The 11,549-nt window shown below is 41.7% G+C and overlaps 1 protein-coding gene across 5 annotated transcripts in view; it reads left to right on the forward strand.

The window, feature by feature from the left end:
* runx2b (RUNX family transcription factor 2b) overlaps positions 1 to 11,549 on the forward strand; it is a 98,488-nt gene that overhangs the window by 48,393 nt on the left and 38,546 nt on the right. The window lies entirely within an intron of this gene.

The following is an 11,549-nucleotide window of genomic DNA, read 5'->3' on the forward strand; positions in this document are numbered from 1 at the left end:
GGGGGGGGGGTTCCTCTTTTTTTTTTTTTTGCAGTCAAGTTTTCCTTCAACTGTTACTCTGTTCATTTTATTTCGCGTCTTTCCTCAAAGGAAATAGGTCTCTCTCTCTCGCTCTTTTTCTCTCGTTCCCCTTGTTGGACAGAGACCAATAACGGGCCTTTTCCACTTTACCTCCCCTGATGCTGAATGAGCATCCCAGAGGAGCGGGAATATTTTATTAGAGTGATATTTTGAAAGCTCCTTTTCTCCTCCTGCCTTTCTTCCTCTCCCGTGAAGGAGTCCTACAATGCTGCGACGCTGCAGCTTATGTGTTTGTGTGAAAGAAAACAGCTCACACAGAGCAAAGATGATTCAAAGTCACAGCTAAATGAAAGGCTGCGAGCTCTGGTCTATTGAATTGCATTGTTTTCTTTTTAGTCCTGCTTGGGAGGAGGATTACGGCGGGGGCAGGAAAAGAAGAAGAAGGGGGAAAAAAAGCCCGACAGGGACAGAAAGTGAGCGGTTTGGTCTCTGGAGAATTAGACTCAACACAAACAAAAATAGAAGTCAGTCAGTTTTTGCTGACAAACATTTTTTTAATGCAAGGGTGTTTCTTTCGGGAAGTTTGAATCATTTATTTGGTCTTTTTTCATTTATGAGAAAGCTGACATTTCAGGATGAAAATGTAGTCGGTGGATCATAGGAGACAGGGCCGGCCAACTTTAATATGGGGCCCTGAGTGGAAAGCAGTGTGGTTCCCCTGTTGCAGTTAAACCCACCAGCTACTAATTACCAGTTTTTAAATGAGCAAAGTTTCATAATTTTATCTTAAAAAGACAAACAAGTGGTTTTTAAAATTATTTAAAAACTGCACAACAATAAGTAAACTGTGAAACAAAGTTATTTCTCTTGTTTATTAATGTGGCCTGGCAGCCATTTCTGGAGTTCAGCTCAGTTGGAAAGGAGAGACGGTTTAATTAGTTAGTATATATGGAAAATTGTCATTTAGTGATAATTTACTTTGTTTTTACAGCGTCTATTAAATGTGACCACTAATACACACAATTAGCAGAATTAACAAGAAAACTAGCAATGTTACAGTTTTGAACCTTAAAATAACTGTTGGATGATGAAAAGTTTTCTCTGTGTGAATACGACTGCTACTTTTTCATATCCTTATACTCTAAATAAATATAAATGTAAAGAATTTTATTACTTTTATTTTTATTATTATAAAAGCAAATTTAAAGATGCAAAATAACCACAAATTGGAACCTTGGGAATGTTTACTTCTATGAGAAGCTGAGCGCTCATGGGGGCCCCCTGCTGGTCTGGAGTCACTGGGCAGCAGCTTATTTTGCTGATGCCTAAATTTGTGCCAAAAATCTAGAAACTAGGACTAGCCTCATAATAATCAAACTAGGAATGTTTTCCTGTGCATGATTACAAAATTACAACTAGTACACTTACTAATTGTGATAAATAATTCATTTAAATTTGTTAAAAGAAATAATAACAATAATAGAAATTGCACCCACTTTGCTCTAAAATGACTGCCAGGATTATTTCGTTTTCATAAAAATATGGGTTTCTAAAATAAAACCAACTGCATGCTCATTTAAAGAAATGTATTTCAAATGGTCTTTGCATTTTATTCGCCTGTTTTGCTCTCACACAGAACATGCACTTAGATTCACTTCATTTGCACACAGCCAGATAGTTCAACATGCACGAGTCCTGCCGGACCCTGCAGAAGCGGCGGGAACAGCAGAATCGGTCTCGCTGGTAAACAAACAGAGCGAGGCTGCTGCAAGTCTTTGCTGGGCCTCCAAATTATAGCCTGGTTAACCAAAGTCTCAGAGCCCGTCCCTTTTACTGCAGCGCACATGTGTGTAACATACACGCCCACATGCGTTTGCCTGTATGACCTGTGTGCATTGAAGGCACCGCGGAGGCCTGCATTAAAAGCGCATATGCAATCAGGTTGAGTGAGCTCGTCTGCGCGACAGTCGAGGCCGAGAGTGGAAGGTTTTATAGACATTAGCGAGGCTGAAAGCGAAGCACACCCCGAGGGCCTGTAATAAATATTACCCAATCATCAGGCTCACAGTGTGAGGTTATTACTGATGAAAAAGAATCGTTCGCAATGTAAACACGGGTTTAATGTTTACAGCTTTTAACCGTGTGTATCCGCTCTCTGAGTCTTTACTGGCAGAAGTTGGTTTCCGCGGCCTGAACCTGGTTCAGGGTGGTAAACGATAAGACTTTGTGGGTAGCAAGTCGTCAGACAGTTACCTCTGTTTTTTTTCCCAGAATGATGCAAAAACAGAGCCTTCTTGGAGATGCAGTCTCTTAAACCATGGTTCAGTGAGAGCAGGTTGGAGTGTTTAGAGCTTCTCTAATTGTGTCTAAATGAGTTCTGCAACTACTGGGGACAGTTTTCAGTTCCCCAAAGGATTCACGAACACAGCAGAGTGATCTACGGTGCCATAAAATCCAGTTAAAATATTTAGGATGATCAGTTCTCGCAAAATGATTGGTCATAAATCTCGCGCTTCCAGAGTGTATTCCGAGCGGGCAATTTAATTGTCAGCTTGAGACCACATCCCAACAACTCCGTTGCCAGAGAGGGGGATATTTAATGCATGTGACGCTGAAATTCTCAGCTTTGCCATAATGCAACACCGCAGAATAGATTGGGTTAGAGGGACAGTGTTTCGCAACGTAATTGATGTTCCTCGTGGGACCCGGCAGTTGATGAGACTCTGCTCAAGACTCAATTTAGACTCTATAAAGCTGGCGTCATCCGAGTCTTGGCTAGGCGCAGAGCAGACATGACATGAAATCTTTAACAACCTCTGGAATAACCCGAATACATGTGGAAAATCCTGGATCATAGGTCACACAATCAGACAATGATCATTTATCTCCGGGGGAAATTTCGCCAAACTTTGACGATGTTTCCTTCATTAAATCTGTAATTTTTCCAAAGATGTCTGCAGCTGATTTCTTCCGAGGACATCTCAGGCTGCAGGCTATGAAAGTGAGCTCCATCCTCTTGTCATTTTTCTCCACACGCCCACCTTGCTGTGAGTCATTTCTGACCAGTCGCCTAATGGGCTCGGGATAATTACAGGCTAAGGTTTAAGGCAAATGCCAATCTCTGAGAGAGCTGCGTCAGCCGAGACACTCTGAAATTAACTCATTCAGCAAAGGGAGCACTCGGAAACAAGACCTGGCGTAAGCGGAGTCTTCTTGGGGGCGATTCTGACATGTAAATGGGGGGGAATTCAAACCCAGTATGTGTGGCCCCCGGCCTGCATACGTCAGGTATGTTTCTTGGACTCAGAAAGGATTAAAAGAGAAGGAAGTGAACCCTCACAGAGTTGCTTTTCAGCTGTTGTCTCAGAGTTGGAAGCATTCACTGGATCTAATGGCAGTTTCAGTATTGCTTATAACAAGTTAAGGTAAAAAAAAAAAAATATGCATGTGCTTCAGCATATTTGATCAGCCATGTTTGTGATACCCCCAGTAAAGATGAGTACGAAGCTTTTAAATAAATCAGTCTTTTACTATACAGGCATCATCTATCTTGTGAAAATTGAAACACAACTTTCATTTTAGAACATTTAGTCTCTGTGGTGGGGAAAAAGATCCATGTTTGACATAATAATTGGCACCCCGGACGATCCCTTTTGTCTACATTTTTAATGCGATCAGAGTTTCTTGGAAATTCTTATTAGTAATCCAAAACTTCCTTTTCTCTGGGGTATAAATCTGATGTGAAACTGAGGTCAGTTTCTCTCAGGCAGACAAGCAACTATGCCATTCAAGTGCGGCAGATGTGTTTTTCCACCATAAGTCAGAAACAAGAAAGCAGCTACACACCTAAGCCTGCCAATGTGTACAGTCAGATCCAAAAAATAAAACGTTTCAGTCGACTGGCCATGTGAAAAAGAAAGCTGGACGAGGAACCGCATTTATCTTGCCACCACGCATGGTGAGAAGGATGTTAAGGGAGCTAAATATACAATTACGAGGCATCATCTAGATGCCAAATGGTTGTTGGCATGTAGAAGCATTTTCCCGAACATAAACAAGTGGAGTTTGCTAAATACTATAGGACTTTAACTAGAACCATGTGCTTTGGTCCAGTGAGACTAATATTGAGTGTGTTTTTTTTTTTTTGTCCAACATTCCACGTGGGTTTGGTAGGAGTATGTGGAAAACAACCTAATGCCCAGGAATGGTAGAGGATCTGTGATGCTGTGGGGCCATTGCGGATCCACAAGTCTAGGTTTCAATGTGCGTGTTGTCATAAACTCTTGAAATATCTGATTACTTTTATCCTGCAAGGCCATGAAATTTTTCTGATACCGATCTAAAAAACATACCAACAAACCAACTCAGAAATGGTTCATCAGACAAAATAATCAGCAGCTACTTCATGGCCATTTAGGTCGTCAGGCCTAAATCCTACAGAAAAACTGCGAGGTGTGGAAAGAGGAATGGTCAAAGATGCACCTAGCTATGATCTGACTTTAAAGTCTAGAAGACTAAGTGCTGAAAACAAGGTATTTCTTGATTTTTCAGTGTTAGATTGTGCTACTGAAATAAAAGCTACTTATATATTTAGGGCAGGGGTCACCAACTCCAGTCCTCAAGGACTGGAGCAGATTCACCTCTGCTCCAAAATGTCTGAATTCCCTCACCAGCATTCATTCCTCTCTGCAATAGGCTGGAAATGAGCAGTTTATTTGATCCAGGTGTGTTTGAGCAAAGACGCATCTAAAAGTTGCAGGATGGTAGCCCTCGAGGACTGAAGTTGGTGACCCCTGATTTAGGGCTTTTCACTCATCTTTAGCAAGGGTGCCAGTAAATGAAGGCTTTCTTTCACGGACTGACTTATAATATACGTCCATTCGAGATGTGCAAGCTTTGACGGCGGCCAAACAAAACATACGGTAAATTTAATTCAAACTTTAAATACCCCAAAACTAAAATTGTGCATGGGACATTTGCAGACGTGGGGTGGTTTTTGAATGTTTATGTCTGTGTGCAATTGAGCATCCGTGATGGCATCCCTTCTCACATCGGTTTGGGTCCAGTGTTCCTCAACATTCCTCTCACCTACCTTCCTGTATATACATACATATATCCTTTCCCAACGTCTCCTTCCTTTTTCTCCCTCATTCCTGGCTCTGCTTGTCCTTCCAGTTTCAAAACTGCAGCACTGGAAATGGTCAAGTGATAGCCGATAGGTCCCCTGCGAGTGCTACCGCTTGTCTGCCTTCACGCCATGCAGTCACTCTATCTGTCTTTCCCCGTGTGTCCGTAGCCCACATAAATCATCATCAGTCAAACTCTACGGACAGGGACAACAGAAAGAAATACCCCTCTGTGAGTGCGGTGTTAGTTTTGCCTCGCATAATGTACTCGGGGGCTAAGCGCTCTTGGATACATGAGAACCGCGTGTCTTGCAGATGTACTATAAATATTTTGGTACTAGTCGGCTAGTTTGCAGGGAGGAAGTAGACCAGTGAAATACACAGAGGAAGGGGGAACGTGTAAAGTGGAATGTTGGCCTAGCCCATCTGTCTGTATTGTCTTTAGCACCTACAGATGGTCTCGGTCCAACAAAAACGCTCTTTACAGGGGTTCCTGTTCCCAGTCGGGGCCTTGTACCTATCCAGGATATGCTGCGTTTCCTGTGAGCAAATCCACCAAACCAGTCTCCGAGCGGTCATAGTTTGATTAATAGCATAATCATGGGTGATCGACGCGTGCTTCGTAGGAAAAACCTGCGGAGTTTACTGATGCTATGGCCCAAATCGACGAAAGAACTGAGCGTAGCTAGTGCTACAAAAGCTGCCAAGGGAAGGGGAGGTCAAATATGGTTGGCAGGTTTAAAAAATGTTTGGTCGCAGCAATGTAAAAGAAATCTACAATTTAAATGTGAAAGAACTGAACTCCCTCTGTTTGGCATGTTTCTGGCCCCAGCCCCAGGCACTGTCACCCAACCCCGTGAAAGAGCAACACAGACACACATCGAAAGTGAGCCGACCCGCACGCACGTACCCACACGCGCCCGCTTTGACAGCAGGTGGTGTGAGACACGTCAACAACTAAAGGTTCGCTGGCAGACTCAGAGAGAGTTCTCGGCTCTGCTCTCCGGTCGCTCAGATCTATCATTGGGGCTCTTTAATGGCAGCCTTCATCACATATTACTGCCTTATTTTCTCCTCTCCATCTTCTAGCCCACAGAAGTTCCTTTTTTGTTCCTATTTTTAAGTACAAGTGATCTCAATTAGGGACCTCCGTGAAGGCAGTAGGCGGCAGACAGTCAGAGCAATAAGAGCGGGGAGGAAATTGTCTTTATACCCCCTCCTCCAGACCCCCACCCACCCTCCTGCCACAAGCAGCGAGCAGCCGCCCCCTCCTTGTCTCCATCTCGTTTAATGCTCCCCTCTGCCTTTGCTGAGTAAAATATCAGACAAACTGCCAGCGCAGCCTCCTTCAAGTCCTGTACAACTTTCTGAAAGTAGTTACACATTAAAAATGCCCAGACACACGATCATACTAACAGGCACGCCACAGAACGTGCCGTCCTCATCCCAACGGCTCACGGTGATGTCACAGGCTCGGTCAAAAACAGTCATTAAGGGCTTAGCTCTGATCTGGGATCAGTGCGTGGATGTGACTCGCGTCGATGAGGTCAGGGCGAATAAAGCCGAGGCCCGTCGCAGTTCTCTGCCCGGTTCACAAATCGGCCCGCTATCTGTGACTCTACTTTCAAGGCGGCACGTGTGTTCCTTTGGGCTGATTGGTTGGCGGACTGGGGCATTGGCTGGTTTTGTTTCAGAGCCCGGTGGGCTCACTTGATTGGCTTGCTGGCAGGCCACTGGGCTGGTAGCCTGCCAAACGTGGAAACATCCCGTTAGAGCTGAAAAAGCCTGGTCCTCGTCACTAGAAACCTATAATTTGGCGTCTTGAAAAATGCAGCACTGTGAAATGGATCTTTAATCCAAAGTCTTCAGTGAATGCACTTTTTTTTTTCTTTTGAGTGATGAGAGTTCACCGTGTGCTGATGTAAGAAGAGGGTGCAAGTAAAAATAGGGTTTGTAAGTGTTCTCATTGTTTCTCTTCAGAACCTAAACTATGCTAAACTGCGTGAGTGCAGAGGCTTAGCATCGTCTTTGGATAACAAACCATGTTGTAGTGGGCTTTCAGGAAATCTTTCTAAAGCATTTGATAGTGTAGATTATAGCCTTGTCTTATAAAGGCTGCTTCATGTAAGCTTTTTGTTACCATGTGTTGAATTGTTTTTTAATCTACCTACATGAGTGAATGAACCCGGTTTGTGTCTACAGGTAACAAGAACTCCACAGTTTTAGAGGCAAGGGTTAATCTTGGGACCAGTTCTTTTTTTTTCTATTTCTGGTTCTGTAACTTATCTTGAAGAGGTATAGCTCTAGGTGTGTATCAATTGTAAGCACAGTGTTACACACCTATGCATACAAAAGCGTCATCTTTATAAGTAGAAGCAGAGTCTCTTCCATCACAATTTAATCCTTTTACAAAGTCCTTTGGCCAACGTGAAACTGGTGCTTAATGGCAAAAAGACAAATCATGGGATTTTCATGGGCTTTTGTTCGAGTTAATAAATTGCAAACTTCAGGAATTGGTTAAGTGAACATCTTTATCGCTTAGAACAGTAGTTCATTAACTGTGGTGGCACTTGGCTTGCTTCTTAGCGGTTGGTACTCATTATGTCGGTATTTGTTTGCTAAATACAAAATAACTGGCTACTTACTGCATGTGGTGTTCTCTGAAGAGAGAACTTGGGTCTGGGAATGACATCCAACAAAATTTAATCAAATAATTTCTGCTCAACGTTTGGAAACCAGTGTGGTTTGCTAATTGCTCAGTGACCAGGCAACTACTACTAACAACACAAACCGAAATAGTAAATGTTATTCCAATGTAGGAAACTGTTCTTCTGATGGTTCTTTGATCATGTACAAAATTAAGCTAACCTGCTCTTCAAATATTAGCTCCCCATTGATGGAAGGACTTACATTATGTAGTTACCTTGGAAACAACTTTTAAGCCTGGGATAGTGTTGCTCCTTTGATTCTGTTCTTGTTGTTGGGATATTTATGATTTTTGTTGTTGTTGTTATGGACTCTGGCATTAGAAGCATTGTATCTCAATGGGTTAAACAAAGTAAAGTAAAAAAAAAAGTCGCATGCGTTCTGCTTGAACTGCAGCATTGTGCCATGCTGTCATCTGTTCCCAGTGAGGAGTTGTTCATTGCAAACTTACACGGATCCCTTGAAACATCAGAGCGCTCACAAGCAGAGCAGAGACATCTCCGCTTTGTTTAGCTTGCTGTCAACATAATAGACAGCGGTTGCACATATTAGCAGTTCACACGGTGCCGCGTCACTCCGAGCGGGACCGACAACAGAAACTATTCCTCCTCGTTTGATAATCTCGACAGGAAAATTAGTCACAAAATCGTCGGCAGAGTTGGAGTTTTTTTTTTTTTTTTTTTTTAAAGAAAGCAAATAATCGAAACTGAGAGGCAGAAATACAATATTGCCATAAATCACACGGCGCACATCCCCGCTCAACGCGGCACGCAGTGGTTCTCTACTGTTAGTGACTTCTCCTACTGTGCGATGACTCCAAGCCAGTGTAACACAGTAGATGAAAAACACACAAAAAAAAAAAAAAAAAAAAAAAAAAAGCGGAGGGAGAAGATCCAGCTGCGCGCCAGGCGAGCTGCAGACCTACTGCACGGTTGAGCGGCTCCATGCTCGATTCATTACCGCATCCTGTTAATGCAGGAGGAAGATCGGTCAGGTATCTTGTAAAAAATAAAAAATAAATTATATGTTAAAGCTTTCTCTTTGTCCTTTTTTGGGGAATAAATCTGCCAGAGCGAGGTAGAAAAGTAGTAATTTTATTCAACAGGATATTTTTTGGCACATAAAAAAAAAAACAAAAAAAAAAAACGGGGGCCTGTCTGCTGTCTCTCGCGGACATCAAACGGTGAATTTTAAGCTCACGTGGAGGTGGGAGGGGTGGGGGTTCGGCCCAATATACCTCCGAATGCCAGAAAGCAGAACCTCGCTGCGTGAATGTGCAGCATATCCTGTACTACCGGGAGCTGGAAGACAGATGCTGGATGTGCAGCGGGGGAAGCAAAGCGGAGTCAGATGGGACAAACACTCTTTGATGAGCTGAGCTTGTCAGGGCTAAAGTCACGACTGACTTTTAGCAAAGGAGGAGTGAGGAGAACTGGGAGGCAGAAACCGCTCAGGCACTGGATGGACGTAAGCAAATATAGGCATAAAATATTATGCCTGATTAAAAACCGTTTTTCAGTTGGTTTAATACCTGGAAACCCAACTGAATCCCTCCTCGAATTGGATGTCAGAATTAAAACTAATAAATCTGATCGAGCTAATGGCATGAAATAGACTCAATCGTTGTTAATATTTCATCTCGGAGATTTCCATCCCATCCGTGACGTGCTCCCCAAATTGCATTTGAGCTTGGAGGCCGTCCACGTCGCTCCACCACGTAGCCTATATGCGCCCAGACGAAATTATCCCCGCTGAAATTTAACTCCGCCGGAATGACTGCAGCCACGGTTCCTGCAAAGGCCATGTTTATGACTATTACGGATTTAATTACTACTATTCACTTTTATTCATCCATGAATTTGTTAGTTGATCTTTTGAGAATGTTTGACAATGCGAACCATATTTCTGGTGTTTGAGGCACGGCGAGGGAAGAGAGGGGGGGGAGTGTAACTCAATCACTTCTTTTTTTTTTTTTTTTTTGTTTAACGTCCTCCACCTCATCCTCACGACGAGGTGCCAGATGCATGTCAGCTTTTTCAAACTACATATATATGTTCACATATATTCTTGGCCATCAAGCTATTTTAAACAAGAAACCACTTTTTTGAGCTTTGAAACATAACCTTTTTTTATTTATTTCAATATTAAAGCCAAGTTCAACTTTACAACATGAAAACAAACTGCAAAACCCCCACACAGGATCCAAATAAACTAACATCTGTGCCTCCAAGTAGTCTAATTTATTTTTGAAAGAGGCCTGCAGTATCAAAGGCCTTTGTCTCAATGACTCTGAGCAATAAAAGCCTGTTTGGGAGCAGCGGGGGAAAAAAAGAGAAGAGAGAGAGAACACAGAATGGTAATACACATGCCGCTGTGTGATGTGGCACTTAGAAAAGTCTCGCTGGGAGACTGATGGGTAATTAGACTGGGAGGGTGTGTGGTGGGAGATGGCTGCGATGAAGAGCCTCACGGAGGGTAGAGGATGCCCTCTAGTAGAGGTGAGAGGGGCAGCATCCTCACTTAAAATCAAATAAATAAATAGTGTAACATTGATATGTGGATGTAAAGATGCCTGTCCTTTTTTTTTAACAGTAATGGTGAACATATTTATTTTTCATTTATTTCGATGATGTTTACAGTAAAGATGAGAGGAGCAGCATTCTCATTTAACATTAAACTAAAAATAAGAATTATAATTTTCTTATTTAATTGCTTTAATTTAGTATGCCTATTGTGCTGATGTGAATATTAGATTTGTGTTTTTGCAGGATTTTATTACATTTTTTTTAAATTACATTTTTTATTCTGTTTATTCATTTTCTTGATTTTTTTTGTGGTTTTCAACAAACCCAGCATCGGCACTTATATTTAAATATATATATGTATATTTTCTTATGCTTGTTTAATGTTGATGTGTGGGTGTAAAGGTGCAGTTGGTGTTTTTCCAAATTAGATTTCATTCCACTGATCATTTAATGGCCTGTTTTTATTTTTATTATTATTATTTTTTCTTTATCAATTTGTGTCTTTGCTTTTTAATTTTATTCTTACATTTCAAACTAGATCATTTTAACGGGATGCTGTAGCAATTGTGGCAACAACAGTGCAATATGAAATGCATATTTCTAAAAAAAATGTGTGATCTAAAAGCCCTTTTCCAACCGAAAAAAGTGACCTCTGGTGATTTTCTGTGATGTTATTGTCACTGTGTTGTTAGCTACAAATCTTATGAGGTTTATTTTATTTAACCCAACACTGCTGTGTATCTGAGTCACTCTGTTATCGTGTTTCCTTTCTAGCGTGTCAATGAAGTGGGGGGGAGAAAGACAAAAAAAAAGTGAGACAATTAATGAGATTCAGAACGTTTTTCTTCCTCTTCTTCTTCTCCTCTTGCTCCTGCCGAAAGAAATTAAACACGATTAAAATAACTTGTAATTTCTTTTTTAGAATATTATTGTAAACTCGGGCGTAATTTCGGCAAATTCGCAAAAAAAATAAATAAATAAACACGTAAATATAATTTTAAAAAATAGCGTAAAGTTTCATCTTTCGGCGTTGTGTGCATGTGGTTTCGTTTTCTTCTAATGAAACACGTATGCAATTGATTTAGCTCATCGTGTGCGGCCCGAAAAAACCGGTGAAGTCTTTTTCTTTTTTCTTTTTTTTTTTACTGGAGTGACTTTCGTAGACTCCGTT

Source organism: Poecilia reticulata, linkage group LG21 (genome assembly GCF_000633615.1).
Source record: "Poecilia reticulata strain Guanapo linkage group LG21, Guppy_female_1.0+MT, whole genome shotgun sequence".
NCBI classification, from domain to species: domain Eukaryota; kingdom Metazoa; phylum Chordata; class Actinopteri; order Cyprinodontiformes; family Poeciliidae; genus Poecilia; species Poecilia reticulata.